A 17593-nucleotide genomic window follows, 5' to 3' on the forward strand; every position below is an offset into this window, starting at 1 on the left:
GGTTGGAAGAGGACCACCTGGACAGTGGGTATACCATACAGTCTCTTTTCCGTGGTGGAAGAAGCTTGTAGGAGGCTGCTGTGGAGAGGTGGGTGAGCACAGAGCATCGGCAAGCAAGGGGCTTCAAGGGGGAGGTAGCTGAGTCCTGTGTGACCTGGGCCCGTTAACTGTTACCCAGGACAGTGTCACTCATTTGTTTATTGTTTGTAAGTCACTCATTCATTGTATGGCCACAGCATGTTGAGTCCTCTTCTTTTCACATACTGGAGATTCCTACAGAGTCAACCTTCTGCACTCTTATGACTTTAAAAAGCCCCATGGCAGTTTGGACTGAATCCCAAACCCCTTTATGACTAAAATTGCTGTCTTCGTGATAATGAACCAGAGTCCAGCTACCTGGGTGCTAGGTAGTGTGATCCATTGTGATCCATCGTCCATTGCTGTAATTTTGAACTTCCTCTCTGACCTCCAGTAACCATTCTAGAAGCTTTTAGGCTGAAATCCAGGGCTTTCCGTCCATGCCACAAGAGTCTGCCATCTGTCTTCATTTAGCATGAATGGTACAGGAGTCACTGATGTAAATCTTTCACATAAGACTTTTAAAGCATGTGTTATCGCTTGAGTTTTTCATGTTGGCCATTCTGATGGGTGTAAGGTGATATCTCAGGGTCGTTTTGATTTGCATTTCCCTGATGGCTAATGAGGATGAGCATTTCTTTAAGTGTTTTTCTGCCATTCGATATTCCTCTGTCGAGAATTCTCTGTTTAGCTCTGTTCCCCATTTTTTAATTGGATTACTTGGATTGCTGCTTTTCAGCTTCTTTAGTTCTTTGTATATACTGGATATTAGTCCTCTGTCAGATAAAGGGTTAGTGAAGATTCTTTCCCAATCTGTAGGCAGTCGTTTTGTTTTGATGACGGTATCCTTTGCTTTACAGAAACTTTTCAGTTTCACGAGGTCCCATTTATTGATTGTTGCTCTTAGAGCCTGTGCTGTTGGTGTTCTGTTCAGGAAGTTGTCTCCTGTGCCAATGAGTTCTAGGCTGTTCTCCACTTTTATTCCAATTGATTTAGGGTATCTGGTTTTATGTTGAGGTCCTTGATCCACTTTGACTTTAGTTTTGTGCAACTCAAGCGATAACACATGCTGGAGAGGTTGTGGAGAAAGGGGAACCCTCCTCCACCGCTGGTGGGAATGTAAACTGGTACAACCACTCTGGAAAGCTATCTGGCGCTTTCTAAGACAAATAGGAATAGTGCTTCCTCCAGACCCAGCTATACCACTGCTAGGTATATACCCAAAGTTTGTTCAAGTACACAAAAAGGACACTTGCTCAACCATGTTTATAGCAGCTCTATTTGTAATAGCCAGAACCTGGAAACAACCCAGATGTCCATCAACGGTGGAATGGGTACAGAAATTGTGGTATTTTTATACAATGGAATACTACTCAGCAATCAAAAAGGAGGAAATCATGAAATTTGCAGGCAAATGGTGGGATCTAGAAAAGATCATTCTGAGTGAAATATCCCAGAAGGAGAAAGACAAACATGGGATATACTCACTTATATAGACCTATAAGATATGATAAACATAATGAAATCTATACACCTAAAAAAGATAATCAATTGAGCGGACATGGGGTAAGATGATCAATCCTCGTTTAGAAAGACAGATGGGATGTGCATTGAACGTATGACAGGAGTCTACTGAGCGCATCTGAAAGACTCTAACTAGCAGTGTTTTCAAAGCAAAGACTCATGACCAAACCTTTGGCAGAGTACAGGGAATCATAAGAAAGAAGGGGAGTTAGTCTGATGGGGAAAGGATAGGAGCTCCACAAGGACCAAATATATCTGGGCACAGGGTCTTTTCTGAGACTGACATTCAACCAAGGACCATGTATGGATATAACCTAGAACCTCCACTCAGATGTAGCCTGTGGTAGCTCAGTAACCAATTGGTTTCCCAAAGTGAGGGGAACAAGGACTATTTCTAACAGGAACTCAATGACTGGCTCTTTGGTCTCCCCACCCCTGAAGGGAGGAGCAGTCCTGTTAGGCCACAGAGGAGGGCTTTGCAGCCAGTCCTGAAGATACCTGATAAAATAGGATCAGATGAATGGGGAGGAGGTCCCCCCTATCAGTGGACTTGGAAAGGGGCACGGTGGAGATGAGGGAGGGAGGGAGGGACTGGGAGGGAATGAGGGATCGGGACACGGCTGGGATACAGAGTTAATAAAATGTAACTGATAAATAAATAAAAAAAAAAAAAAGACTTTTAAAGCACTGTCATGAATCCATTTTGAGACAGCAGGCCTCCGTCTATATCCTCTGGCTGGGGCGGGGCAGGGGGTAACTTGCCTCTTTTCTGTAAGTGATGAAACTTAAAGGAACTTTTAGTTCATAGATGTCAAACTGAGCACATGCAGATTACTGTGCTGTCCTGAAAGCCTGCTCTGCATTCCCCTCTACCTCGTGGCTATCAGCCAACCCATGTTATGCTGGGCATGTGTGCCCTTTCCAGAGGAGCATGTTGTTACTGAGTAATAGCCAGACAGTGACTACTTCTTGTTTGTTAAACTCCTTCAGGAGTGCATGAGTGATGAATCTAGCAGCTGTGCCTGAGGTTGCAGAGGGATGGAGTGCACCATGGTACAAAAGGTATGGGATGGATGCAGGTCCGGGAATTTGGCCCATGACACTTTCGTCCATACACTAAGTGGAGAGCTTACGTAGTGTTTTGACTCCAGAGTGTGTTAGGGTTGTTGGGTCATGTCATTCTGGAAACTAAAATCATGGATGGCTTAATAGGTGATAAAAACATCAAATTTGAGGCCTGGATTGATGGTTCAGTGGCTTAGAGCATTTGTGCCATTTCAGAGGACCTGATTGAATTTTCAACACCCACATCATGGCTCATAAACACCTGTAGCTCCATCCTCTGCCATCCTCATCTGGCCTCCACAGGCACCAGGCATGCACATGGTGCACAGACATTCATGAAGACAAAACACACATATACATAAAGTTCTTAAAAATTGAATTCCATTTTGGAGGTGTTTATAATCCCCATCTGTACCCCACATGGGGGAGTACTTTATTTGTACTGCATTGATCATTTGGGGATAGTAGTTACTTGACCTGAAAAGAACAGTTTAATGTATCAAAGTAATATCACTTTTAAAAGATTGTGTGTGTCCATGAGTACAAGTTACTGTGAAGGTCAGAGATGTCAGCTCCCTCTGGAGCTGGAGTCACAGGCAGTCTTGATTCGCTTGAAATGGATGCTGGGAACAAAACAGTCTTCCTTGGAGAAAGCAAGGTATTTTTTCAAGTTCTTTCCATAGCAGTATTTATAAAAAATGTTAAATGCCTTAGGAAGCCCCCAAAGTAACATTTAGCCTCCAGCATGGTTGGTGGTGAAATACTTGAGTTAAAAAAAAAAAAAAAATCACTTGTCACAAATGAATAGTTTTCCTGCTTCCTTTTTTCTTGCATTAACCTAGGAATTCTAAATGTGCAGATTTAAGAATGGCTTACAGAGCTAGGCCCTCTGCGTGAAATGGTCGGTGTTCTTGTGGGAGGCCGAACAGCAGAAGCTGGAGGTACCTCTGAATTGCCTACACCTGGGACCTTTTCCTTCTAATGGCTTTTGTTCTCTTTCTACAAGGTGCAATAATCTGAAAATTTAGAAGATCACATATCACAGTAAATAACCACAAAACTAAAAAATAATTTTAAGGAAACCGGACACATAGGGCAACCATCTTGCTGTTGAATAAAATCATGTGCCAAGAAACGCTAACTCATTAGCACTAAGGAAATAAAGTACTCATCATAGTTTCTGAGCCAGTGTTACTGAAGCAGGACAAAAGCTGTTGCAATCGTACAGGATTATGCAATTTTTTAGTGCTAAGCATCTCTAACTGCTTTTAGGAATGCAAGCTTTCATTACTGTACATTTCATGTTATATATGAGAGAAACTTATGAGTGAATCAGAATGATATATTTTTATTTAAATCTGAATTTCTTTCATTGAATGTGAAGTGTTAATTAGAACATGAAATAACACTACCAGCAATAGACAGTTTTGTTGAATATTTAATGAGGAACAATAACGAGTTCCACAAATAACTTTAAAATTCTAAAGGTATTGGTACAGTAATTATCAAAAATTTGACTTTTAATACTTTTATAATCCTCTAAAATTTTTTTATAATATCCTTCTTATTGATCAGTCATAATGTAACAAGGCAAATATAAACTTGTTTCTGAAAAGCAATCCAAATTCTCCAACCAGAGAGGATGAGGTGGGGTCTCGGACTTTTCTAACAGTCTATTCTTGTTGGGGTAAGGAAGTCTCCTAGTTGGTGTGCCACAAAATTAATACCTGCAGCCCAGGTTGCTGTAGTTTACACTTTGTACGTTGTAAATCAGGTGTGTACTGTTTGTATCGAGAACACCACAGAGTGAATTATCCAAAGTCCACTGATTTAATATGTGTTTTGGTTTGTAAGTGAATTATAGTAATTTCTTGCACATTTTTTGGAAATCAATTGTATAAAAAATTATCTGCTTCTAGATACAGTATGTAAATAAAAGTTTCGTTCACAAAAAAAAAAAAAAAAAAAGAAATGGATGCTGGGAACCTAACTCATACAAACTCTTAACTACTGAGCCATCTCTCCAGCTCCAAAATTACCACACTTAAATTGGGAGGAGAAAATTGGTCTTGGATATATAGGTAGATAGATGTTGGATACGAGAATGTTTTCCTTACCTTTTGAAAACTTCTTCTTTGAGGTGTCTATCACTCATCTATATGACTGTTGCTGTTATTTAATCTGTCTTGCTTGCTTTTCCCTCACCAAAAGCATGGACATTTTACACTCTCATCCAGTTCTTAAGCTCTGCATTCATTTTTGGTGGTTTCAAGTTCTATGTGGATAGCTGTCCATCATCACTGGGTCTCAGAAACCTGCTTTGTTTTCTGTCACCTTCTTCTCTGTGCTTCATTTGAATACCTTATCTCATCGAGACCCTTGTCCTATTGATGAACTGCTCCATGATGGCCATTATAGCCTTCTTTCTCTGAACAGTTTCTGTTTTCTCATTGCCTCTAAAATACCTGTATTTACTCATCCACTAGCCCTCTCTCTTCATTTTCCTTCTTAACCAGGGAGATGACATGGCACTCCAAACCTTTTGTAATTCTTTTTATCATATCTCCTTGATAAATGAAACCCAACTCCAAGAGACTCAGCTATCCCCTGTGCTTTCAGCCAAGAGCTGAACACTTGGAGAAAGCTATGCAGGAGAATGCTGTAAATTCACTGTCATCTTCCAGTGGGCTGTCAGCATGACGGTTTTACTACATTTCTCTGAACAACTCTCATTCTTCATGATTTCTCTTTCATTCTTTTGTCTGGCTTCTCCACTATCCTCCTCTTCTAATAATAATCTTGCCTTATATGTCACAAAGAAAATCAGATACCAGATTGGAAGTCACGTATGTTCATAAGGGAGACTGTTTCATTATGTTTCATCTTCAGCCCATAGTTCTGAGATATCTTGTACTGACCTATCTAGGAATGTTGATAATTTTGTTAATGCTAAGTTAATATGGAAGTGTGTCATGTGTGTGTGTCGTGTGTGTGTATGGTGTGTGTTTGTGTGTGGTGTATGTGTGCAGTGTATGTGGTGTGTGTGATGTTCATGTATGTGAGCTTGTGGTATTAGATTATTGTTGTTGTTACTTCTGCTGTGACAGAATACCTGAGAACTTACAAGAAGGAAAGATTTGTTTCGACCTATGGTGTCAGTAATTCTCAGGTCGTGGTCAGCAAGCTTTGTTCCTTTGACCAGTGATGAGGCAGAGCATCATAAGGGTTAGCATGTATGTGGTAGGACAAAGCTTTACCTTGTGACATCCAGGAAACAGAAGAATATAGGAAGGCTCTGGATCTCAATGTCCTTTCAAGAGTGTGCCTCTATTGACATCTTTATCTGATTAAAGAAGATCTATTTTTTGTCTAGCATATACAAATTATATATTGTGTATATGTGTTATGTATATGTATGTATATATACAAATGTGAGTATACAATATCATTACTTTTATGTGTATTTCTCACATATGTATAAAATATATATATGTGTGTGTGTGTGTGTGTGTGTGTATGAAAATGGGTATCCTAGTTAGTTTCAGCTGTCAGCTTGACATATCTGAGGGAATCTTAATTGGGGGATTGCTCAGATCCTATTGGCCTGTGACCATGTTTGTAAAAGATTGTCTTGATAAATGATTGATTGACATGTGAGGGTTCAGCCCACTGAAGGTGGTAGCATCCCTGCGCAGGTTGATCTGTGCTATATAAGAAAGCTAGCTGAGCATGAGCCAGTATTCCTCCATGTTTCCTGCCTCTAGTGTCATGCTTTGAGTTCCTCTTCTTAATTTCTTCAATGATGGATTGTGATCTGAAAGAATAAGCACATAAACTCATTGCTTTTGGTCATGCTGTTTATCACAGCAACAGAAAACAAATTAGAACAATGGGTAAACTATTAAAAGTTCTTTTTAAAGCTATGAGTTTTGAATGTTAAACCAATATTGATTACATAGGAAAAATTTACCTTTGTTGGGAAATAGTATCACTTTGTATCCTTCATATAGAAGTGAGTTTAGTTTGCTAAGTTTCCCCATATATTTAGATTTTTATGATGTTTTTCTTTGACTAATGTTTCCTAATATTTTTCTTTCAAATATTTGGGTTTTTTTAATTTAATTCATTGATATTTGAATATATTTTGAAAAACTTTCAATTTTAAAAGTTTTTGGAACTTTATATGTAGGGGTATAATTACTATATATAAATGTGTGTATATATAATTACACCCATATACATATATATATTTATATGTATATACATATACACATGTGTATATATATACATTTATATGTATATACATATGCTCATGTGTGTATATATATATATGTATATATATACTCACACATGTATATACACATATACATACATACAGATATAATTACTTTTGGTAAATATTCTATTGATTTTTGAAGAGCGTATATGCTCTACTTGTTGTTTACAATATTCTCCCATTCCTCAAACATCACACAGTATTAGAAAATGTTAGTCACTATGTGTGTCAGTGTTATTTATTTTTACTGATTATCTTTTAACCTGTTAGTTATAGCTAAATATTTAAAGTCGCTCAATGGATCTTTGTTTTCTTTCAGTCTGCCAATTTTCATTTTAAATACTAGACCTCTCTAGAATAACTGAAGTTTTACTACTCAACTCTAACAATCTTTATTTTCTGACACAGTTTCTTTTTTGTTGTTGTTTTTATTTTTTTTATTTTTTATTTTTTATTTTTTTTAAGATTTATTTATTATTTATACAACATTCTGCCTGCACACCAGATCTTACTATATAGATGGTTATGAGCCACCATGTGGTTGCTGGTAATTGAACTCAGGACCTTTGGAAGAGCAGTGAGTGTTCTTAACCTCTGAGCCATCTCTCCAGCCCCCTGTTTTTTATTTTTTTATTTTTTATTTTTATCACAGGTCATTCACTTTGTATCCCAAACATAGCCCCCTCCCTCTTTCCATCCCTCGTCTCCTCATCTCCTCCCTGCCCCCTTCCAAGTCCACTGCTAAGGGAGGCCCTCCTCCCCTTCCATCTGACCCTAGCTTATCAGGTATCTTCAGCACTGGCTGCACTGTCCTCCTTTATGGCCTAGCAAGGCTGCTCCTCCCTTGGGGGTATGGGGTGTCAAAGAGCCAGTCATTGAGTTCATGTCAGAAATAATCCTTGTTCCCCTAACTAGGGAACCCACTTGGATACTGAGCTACCATGGGCTACATCCGAGCAGGGGTTCTAGGTTATATCCATGCATAGTCCTTGTTTGGAGAAACAGTCTCATAGAAGACCCCTGTGCCCTGATATATTTGGTCCTTGTGGAGCTCCTGTCCTCTCTAGGTCATACTAACTCCCCCTTCTTTCATATGATTCCCTGCACTCTGCTGAAGGTTTGGTTATGAGTCTCAGCATCTGCTTTGATACACTGCTAGGTAGAGTCTTTCAGAGGCCCTCTATGGTAGGCTCCTGACCTGTTATTTGTTTTCTCCTACTTCCAATGTTGATCCCCTTTGTCTTTCTAAGTGAGGATTGATCATCTTACCCCCGTCCTCTTTCTTGTTTATCTTCTTTAGGTGTACAGATTTTAGCATGTTTATCCTATCTTATAGGTCTAGTACCCACTTATAAGTGAGTATATACCATGTCTGACACAGTTTCTTTATAGACTGAAATTTTTTAATGTATTGGGCTTTACACTTGCCACTTGTTTGTGTTTTTGTCATACAGCTCATTTTCTCACTTTATTTCAGCTCTTTCTGTTCAACACTGTGTTTACTTGTTGGTTTTATTCATTTATTTATTTGCTCTTAGTTTCTTTAGAAATTATATTTGTCCATGACTTAATACATTGTAATATAAAATTATTACTTTATAAATTCCAGTGAGTATGAAGAGCTGTGCCGTGTTATTTGTCATGTGCTTCTTTAATCGTAGCTGAATTTTTATATTATTTTAATTCTAGATATAACTTGAATTCCATCATTCTTTATTATGGTTATTTCTTGCCTTTAATTATTTGGATATTGAGGATAAAACTGTGTAATAAGATATAATGATGACCGAGGTCTGTTTCCAAAACATCAGCTGTCTGTCAAGGTCAGTGAGCATCAGAAGATACTGGCAGTGACTACAGCATGGAGATCTGGGACTCTGCTGGATCCAGATCTTAGGAATCATTCTATTTTATTGGCAAGCATGTAATGTCAGTGATCTTGACTCTAATACTTGGACTATTTTATAGCCATTTTGACACCTTTTCAACCTCTTTTGTTTCTTGGTCACAACAGGATCTGTTGATTAACTTTGCTTATGAGTGATTTCAAACCATCCATAATACTCATTTCTTTGATTGAAAAAAAGTGAGGTAGGCTTTTTCCCCTTATAATATAGTAGCTCTTAAAAACAAGCTTATAACAGAGAGTAGTTAAAACATATAAAAGTAGAATAATCTAAAGTATTTTTCGTCTTCATTTTGAAATATTTTAGAATTAGGTTTTTGTTGTTGTTTTTCATTTCAAGATGCAGAAGCCTAACTCAAAGAGCTAATACAGAAAGGGAAACAGCCTGTGCTGGGAAATAACCATAATCCTGTCACTACAGAGAGTAGAGGCAAGTGGACCACAGTTCAAGGCTGATTTGGGTTACGTGATAAGATCTTGTTTCCGGAGTGGGGGGGGGGGCACAAAACCAGAAAGAAAATAATTTTCAGGTAAATTGAGAGCAAAAGTAGGCATAACAATATTCAGGATCTCAAATATTGTAATTGTACTTATGTTTTTCTTTGTCTCTGCCTCTGTCATCTTTGTCTTAGAATACTAATGTAACCTATTCTGTTTCTCAGACACTGGAGCTGAAGGGGCTGGAGCAGTGCTGCCTGCCCCAGAAGTGCTGTAGGCAGTATAGAAGTGGTGGAAGTCGGGGCCGATTTGTATCTCAAACCTCAGCAGTACAGAGTCCAGGAAATGTACTTTATAACTGTCCTCTACAGTCACAGGAGAGCACAAAGCAGCTGGGGTGAGCCCCTTTGTGGCTTCAAGTGCGGTCTGTTCTTGACCTGTTTACACCTTACTACTGCTGGTTCCCAGGATGGAATTCACTACATACCCCACCTCAGATAGTGCTACCGTCGTTCATATACATGAAAACACAGCTTTGAACCAAAAAGATGCAACCCAGATTCCATATTTGCTAATGTCAATCCCTCATGATACTCATCTTGATTTCTTGCAGTTCTGGTGCCGAATTAGCTTCCATAATCATGCCTATGTAAAATTATTGAGGGAACCAGAACAGAAACTTTATGTTTATATAAGTACACAAATATGCATGCACACATAAAACTCAGGAGGGACTGTTTATAGGCAGCTAAAACAGTTATCTTGTTGGGAGTTGCTGTTACATTTGTAACTTCATCATTTATTCCACGTTTTCAACAACAGTATATAAGATAGAACAGTGTTTTGTCATGGTAGTAATTCAGACCATTACTCTTAAATCACTGAGAGTTTGGTAGTATTTCCTAATAAACCCTTCTTTTTCTTTTTCATTTTTAACTTTTTATTGATTCATTGTGAGTTTTACATCATGCACCCCAGTCCTGCTCATCTCCCTGTCCCCTCATATCTTCCCTTTGCCCTTGCAACCTCTCCAAAATGAAAGACACACAAGTAAAACAAAACAAAAAGCGTAGAAAACATCATATCATGGAAGCTGTAGTATGTTACAGTATGTCCAAAGTATATCTCTTTGTCTATACATCTTCACTTGCAAATGTTCATTGCAGTGAGTCATTGGTCTGGTTCAAGATCTCTGGTTTCTGTGACCCCATCAGTATTAGATCCTCACCAGAACTCCTCCCAGTAATCCTGTCATTTCTTTGTCATAGAGATTGTGCAGCTTTGAATCAGCAGGACTAGATCTTCACAAATCTCAACAGTTTGCAGATGATACAGATTTGGGGATGGGCCATCTTAGAGCCCTGGGTCGTGGCATGGGTGGTAACTGACCTGGACAGCCCACTGGCTCTCCCTTATCTGCATCATAAGGGTGAGCTTTCTAGCACTGTTCTGGCTAGGCCACCCAATACTGCTCTCAGTAGAAGGCATGGCCAAATCTCCCACTTTCATGCCTTCATCGTCCAGCCCACCCACACCCAATCGTCCAGAGCCACATCTGCTGCTTGTTCCTCCTTCCTTGCTGCTGCTGCCAGAAGTGCATGCTCCTCCTGAGGAAAATGGTTGGAGACTTCCACAGTGCTACAATTAGCTCTTTTTAATGAGATGGCCCATATCAGACATCAGGGAAGCTCCAAAGCCAGTGATGATACCTCAGTGTTAACAGCAGAGGATACAGTCAGACATCTGCGCCTTGTTGGTTCACGGCTGGAATGCAGGTCCAGCTGCTGTTCCTTAGCTGTCAGTGGCTTGCTTTCTCTTCAGTGGTGACAGAAGCAGCTCTGGCTGCCTGGCTGGAGGCCAAGCCCTGAGGGTCCAGTGGCAAATTCTTCAGGGAGGAGGGGAATCTTTCCTTCCCCAGAATAAATGATGAGTCTCAGACAGTCATGGTAGAGGAATGGAGTGAGAGAGTGAGAAAGTGAGCATTTATTTAATGAATCGGGGATATTATAGGCCTTGGGCAGTGGGAGGGGTCTCAAGGCGAATATGTTTACTTCTCTGGGGCTAATGGTGGTAGGGATACTTCATTTATATGTAATTGTACAGTGAATAAAGAGGTACACAGTAATTATTCTGTAGTTGGGGAAAAAACTTTAGGTATGGTTAAAGGTCATTTGTTGAAAGCTCAGGTCTCATTATCATAGGGTGGGGTATTTTCAGGAATCCCCTGTTGCACACCGACCAGATTTCTTATCAGGAAAGGCTGGGCCTGTAATCTTCCCTGAAGGCTATGTGACTCACCTTAGAGGATCTGGGTTTCCCCAGATCAGGGAGAGAAGAGGGAACCCAGATGAGAAAGGGAGTCTGTTCTTTTTGCACTGAGCTCAGGGGCTACCTGGTATTGCCAGACTTTAGCCTTAACAGCAGGGTTGGACATCCTTAGTGCTGCCCAGGTGAGGAGCCCACTCTCCCAAGTGCAGTAGCCTGTGAGGGGCTGGGCCAGCTCTCCAGACTAATGCAGGTGGCAAGTGGGGAGGGAAGAAGGGCATCACCCCCATACCACCTCACTGAAGACAAGTAGTAGGTCCAGTTCTCCCTCTCCCATACTCTAGCCATCGGGGTTGGCACATGTGTACCCCCACCACCAGGGTCAGCTCTGCTGTGCTGTTCAAGTGAGGTTCAGGACCTACTCTCTAGAGTGCTGCAGCTGGTAAGGGGCAGGGCTTTCTATCCTTAGAGTTCATGACTCTGGGCAGCTTTCCCAACTGCCTGAGGTGGTGAGGGCATGTGGTGGGGGTGGGGCATTACCTCTGCACCTGTGCCACTCCATAGCAGATGAGTGGTGGGGTCAGCTCTCCCACACTCATATCCTCGGTGGCTCATCCTCACCCCTGTTGTCAGGGCCAGCTCCTCTGTACTGCCAGAAGTGAGATATGGGGCCAGTTCTGCACAGCCACTGAACATCCAGGCTGCCCCCACCAGAGACAATCCCCAGGTTCTCTAGTGGTAATATGAGGCACAGACATTGACACCAACCCCTGCCATTATATAGCCACAGACTGCTTGGACTGGAACCTCACCATGGCCCCAAGTGGTGGGGCTGGCCACTCACAACCAGCTACTCCTCTCCACCCTTGATTCTCTAGTTCCATCTGTCTTTATAATGCTCAAGTTGCTCCACTTCTCTTCCTCTCCCATCTGACCACCACATACTTGCACATGTGGTGGCTCCTGCTGCAGGCTGACCACGTGGCCACGTGGGTGACATTCTCCATCCACACTGTGTGGTGTGTTGGCAAGCAGGTGTCTATGGCCCACTTGTGCCATGCAATGGAGGGAGGGTCTGTCAGCGACATAGTGATCCGCAGGTCTCTGTCTGTCGTCATCCTTCCAAGCTACACTACCTGGATTTGGTTTGATTTGATTTCCATGAGCCCTGGGCACAGAACACCTTTGGCCAGCAAGCCAGGCATCAAGCTAGGATGAACAAAAAACTTCCATCTGCTCTGCCCCTGACTGATAACAAAAATACCACCAACAATGTGTCTCTTTGCCCATTGCCAGGGGGAATGATAAACCCTTCTTAAGCTGAAAACTATTTTAAGTAAGAATGTATTGAGCACCATGATCACTTAGCAACACAGTATATAAGAGTATCATGAGGTCAGTTGGGAGCTGCACCTCACTGCTGTTGCCCAGCATCTCAAGAAAGTATATGCATATTGCCAGCCTGGGAAAAGATGACAATTCAAAATTTAAAATAAGTTTCTACTGAATGTCTGTTACTTTTGTACCCTTATAATTTGAACCTTAGTAAATCAAGGGTCATATTGGATTGCTGAAGTCATCTGTTTTTGTCATCAGTATGGAAACTACAAGATGATATGCCCAAGGTTGCATGGGTCTATAACACACCGCACGTCTCCATCTTATGGCAGGAAACGATGCCTCACTGATGAGTCACCCAAAGATAGAAATTTCTCTCTTGCCTATTATTTCAGTGAAATGAGGCATCCAAAACACCCAGGTGTCACTCCCAAGTCTCTGTCAAAAAATTGATTTTTTGATGTTTCCTTGATAGAAGCCATCTCTCCCAAGGACATAGTTTTACAAAACATTAGAGTTCAGAGTTACAAGGCAGAAAGCAGGCTTGTGAATAAATAAATATGGAGCTATATTTCAGCGACTCTAACATGCTTAGTTTTTTAACATTGGTTGTTTGATATTAGACTATTTTCTAAACTTGTTGGTTTCATAGTTACGGTCAACCAAGCAGCTGTTGCAGACTTGTCATTGTTGTACAGACAGATACTGAAACCAATATCCACAGTTTAGAAGAAAATACAGGAAGTGGTAAAGCCCTGCAAGAACTACTTCAGCATTGAATGTCTACATTATTATCATATTGTAAAAGAAAATAAATAATGATATAAAAATTCAGTTTTGACTGAGTCACAGAATGATTCAGGAGTTAGGTTTTGAACGTAAAGGGATTTGGGTGAATTCTTTAATATTTTTGTTTAATGTTTTTTTTCATTAACATATACATGTTGAAGAGCAATATAAAATTATATTAAAGTCTAAAGAGTTCTCTTAAGAAATGACTATAAAACTGTAATTAATAAAGCATGTCATAGTTAAATCAGTAGACATTGTCTTCTCTTACAGTACATGATAATCTTACAGGGAATGATAATCTGCAGAAATTATCTTAACTTCACTGAAATAGAGTATTGAGGCTTACCTGTACCATCTCCACCCTGTAGTTCCCAAATATATTTTTGAAGTTGAAGAAATAGCACTATTTGCCAGTCCTTGGTAAGTTTCTTTCATATGTGAGCTTTAAGATTTCAGAGAATTGATAGGAACCTGTACTTACTGAGCCAGGCTTTCACCATAGAGCTCAGGCTGGCCTTAAATTGTTCTCGTGCCTCCATTTCCTTGAATTACAAGTATAACCACCATACCCAGCCAGTTATCTGCCTTTACTTTCTCTTTCTTTCTTTCTTTCTTTCTTTCTTTCTTTCTTTCTTTCTTTCTTTCTTTCTTTCTCTCTCTCTCTCTTTCTTTCTCTCTTTCTTTCTCTTTCTCTCTGCCTATTTCTTTCTTACTTTCTGTCTCTCTCTCTTTCTCTCTCGCTCTCTCTCTCTCTCTGTCTTTCTTTCTTTCTTTCTTTCTTTCTTTCTTTCTTTCTTTCTTTCTTTCTTTCTTTTTTCCAAGACAGGGTTTCTCTGTATAGCTTTGGCTGCTCTGCACTCACTTTGTAGACCAGGCTAGCCCCCAACTCACAGAGATCTCCCTGAGTGCTGGGATAAGGGTGTGCACCACCAACACCTGGCTTAATTATTTCTTTAGATGTTACTGATTGTCTGTTCTCTTCCCCATTTTTTGCACTGACTATACTTTACATGCAAGACTATGGGATTATCTAAAATACTTCACTTATTTATTTAAATGTTCTTCTCTCCAGGACCTAAAAGAAAGAATCATGCCTTAGTCATTGTATGAATCTCTATGTAGCATAATGCTTACCAAATGGCGGGCAAAATCTGGAGTTTGATTGAATTAACTACCCTAACCAGAACATGTTTAGTGCCTCAAAATAAATATTCTGAACCTTAATTCTGAAGTCCTCAGACATAATCTGTAATATTTACCTATGAAGTATAATGATTTCATGGCTTAAAAAAGAATCAAGTGTTTGATGATTAAATGTGGGCTAACAGCACTAACCCAGGTGAAAGAGCTTCAACCCTTGTAATAATCTAGTTAAGGATATACATAATTTTATATAGAAATATTTTTTCAGACTGGGCATGGTGACTCTACCCATAATTTCAGGAGATAAAGGCAGGAGAATAGATAGTTTTAAGGCCAGCCTGAGCTATATGGTGAGAAACTGTCTCAGAAATAATATATATATTTATATTTTATATATCATTTATAACTTTTTTTATACAAATTCTGACTGAAGAATGTACAGGCAGGAAAGGAAAATTAATATATAAAATGGCTACATTCTTCTTGCCTAATGAAGATAGTAAGGAAGCTTGGCAGTGGTGGTGTACACTTTTAATCCCAGCACTTGGGTGGCAGAGGCAGGTGGATCTCTGTAAGTTCAAGACCAGCCAGGACTGTTATACAGAGAACCCCTGTCTCAAAAACAAAACAAAAACACAACCACAACAAAAAATAAAAACACAAAACAACAACAGCAAAATGAGCCGGGCACAGTGGCATACACCTGTAATCCCAGTACTCTGGGAGGCACAAGCAGGTAGATCACTGTGAGTTTAAGGCCAATCTGGTCTACAAAGTGAGTCTAGAACATCCAAAATTACACAGAGAAACCCTGTCTTAAAAAACAAAAAGAAAAAAAGTAAGGAAATACAAGAGGCTCTAGGGGTACTTGATTCTCTAAGACCAACCAAGGCTGAGAACCCTAGTTCCAGGACCAGGATTCCATGGTGAAGGGCAAAAATTCCTGAAAGTTATCTTCAGCCTTCAAAAATCCTGAATGGATAATTAGAAGAATGTTTATGCGCATAATACCTATATAGAAAATCAGAAGAAAGTTTATCATACACTGTAGTTTACCAAACTCCAGACACCACCCTAATCACTTTTCATGGGTTACTCCACTTGAGTACAATGCTACAATCCATGCTTTACATGCAAAGACTGTGGTACTGGGAAAGGTTAATACACTCAAGGCGCACAGACGGAGCCTGCCTAGAACTGGTGGTCGGAGTGGACAGAATGTCCCTGTCTGGTGCCCTAAGTGACAGCAGGGCAACACAGCAGAGAGGAGAAAGACAAAAGCTATGAGCATCCCTGAGTCATCTCTTTGGATTTCCGTAAGCCCCTCTGGCAGGCTTATCATGGACAACTGACCTATTTTGCTTCTCTGTTGCTGTGATAAACATCATGACCAAAGCAGCCTGGGGGAGGAAAAGGTTCATTTGGCTCACACTCCAGAAAACACTCCCTCACCAGTAAGAGCAAGACATCATTCCAGTCCGTTTTCAGTGTGAGACACATTTAGAGCTCATCAAAGAGTCATAGAAAAGCAAGAGGTGCTGGACCTTCTTACCCCTAGGAGCTGCCTGCTTGTCTTAGAACTCTCTGATCTTGGAAGCTGCAGGCAATCTGCTTTGTGATGAGTGCCAGAGTACTCACTAGCTAAGGCTTTGTGTGCTGAACTAACAACGTGTAAGTTGGGCAAGGGGCTATGTTAAAAGAATTCGAGATTGTGGGTCTCCAAAGTACCAGCTGATGGGAAAAAGAGCATGGATTTCTTGAGATTAGGAACTTTTAAAATCACTGTCTTATACCAATCTTCATAGCAACCACTTTTGCCTTTCTATATACTGGAGTCTGTTTCTGCAGGAGGGTGTATTAGAAATGGCTTCATTTTCATTAAGGGAAAAAAAAGATTTCAGAGCATTTTCTGGTGTCTTAGTTAGGGTTTTGTTGCTGTGAAGAGGCACCGTGACCAAGGCAACTCTTATAAAAGAAAACATTTAATTTGGGGCTGGCTTCCAGTTTCAGAGGATTAGTCTATTATCATCATGGTGGGAAGCATGGCAGCGTGCAGGCAGACATGGTGCTGGAGAAGCTGAGAGTGCTACACCTTCATCTGCAGGCAGCCTAAAGGAGTCTGTGTTCCACTGTGGGAGTAGCTTGAGCATAGATACTACCTCAAAGCCTGCCTCCACAGTGACACACCTCCTCTAGCAAGGCCACACCTATTCCAACAAGGCCACACCTCCTTATAATGCTACTCTTTGTGGCCCAACATTCAAACATATGAGTTTGTTGGGTCCATATGTATTGAAACCTCCACACTTAGTAATAACTGATTTTAAATTAATTTTTAATTGCAGTGTTTATTAAAGTCTGACACCATTGAAGTCTGTGTGTCTTTGTGTTTTTCTAACACGTTAATATTTTTTTAATTGATTGTGTAACTGAGTATTCTCATTGGAATTTTTCCCTACTTAATGCTTTGATATGATCTGCAAAGTTCTTTTGATTCACTTTTCTATGTAAGAATATGGGTGGTTTATTGATCTGTGGCTTATCGTTAATAATCTGACATTTCATTGTATTTTTTTAATTACACTTTATTTACTTTGTATCCCCTCTCTAGTTCCCTCCCTTCTCCCCTCCCAATCCCTCCCTTCCTCCCCCTTCTCCACATACTCCCCTCCCCAAGTCCACTGGTAGGGGAGGATTTCTTTTTCTTCCTTATGATCCTAGTCTCTCAGGTCTCATCAGGCGTGACTGCATTGTCTTCCTCTGTGGCC

At 40.3% G+C, this 17593-nt stretch overlaps 1 protein-coding gene and 1 non-coding gene across 2 annotated transcripts in view; one reads left to right on the forward strand and one right to left on the reverse strand.

The window, feature by feature from the left end:
- The window catches only part of Prkacb (protein kinase cAMP-activated catalytic subunit beta), a 100784-nt gene that overhangs the window by 9273 nt on the left and 73918 nt on the right, over positions 1-17593 (forward strand). The window lies entirely within an intron of this gene.
- LOC132646173 (small nucleolar RNA SNORA48) lies at positions 12712-12853 on the reverse strand. The gene has a single exon (XR_009584298.1). It is a non-coding gene; the product is annotated as a small nucleolar RNA SNORA48 (small nucleolar RNA).

Source organism: Meriones unguiculatus, chromosome 10, assembly GCF_030254825.1.
Source record: "Meriones unguiculatus strain TT.TT164.6M chromosome 10, Bangor_MerUng_6.1, whole genome shotgun sequence".
NCBI lineage: Eukaryota > Metazoa > Chordata > Mammalia > Rodentia > Muridae > Meriones > Meriones unguiculatus.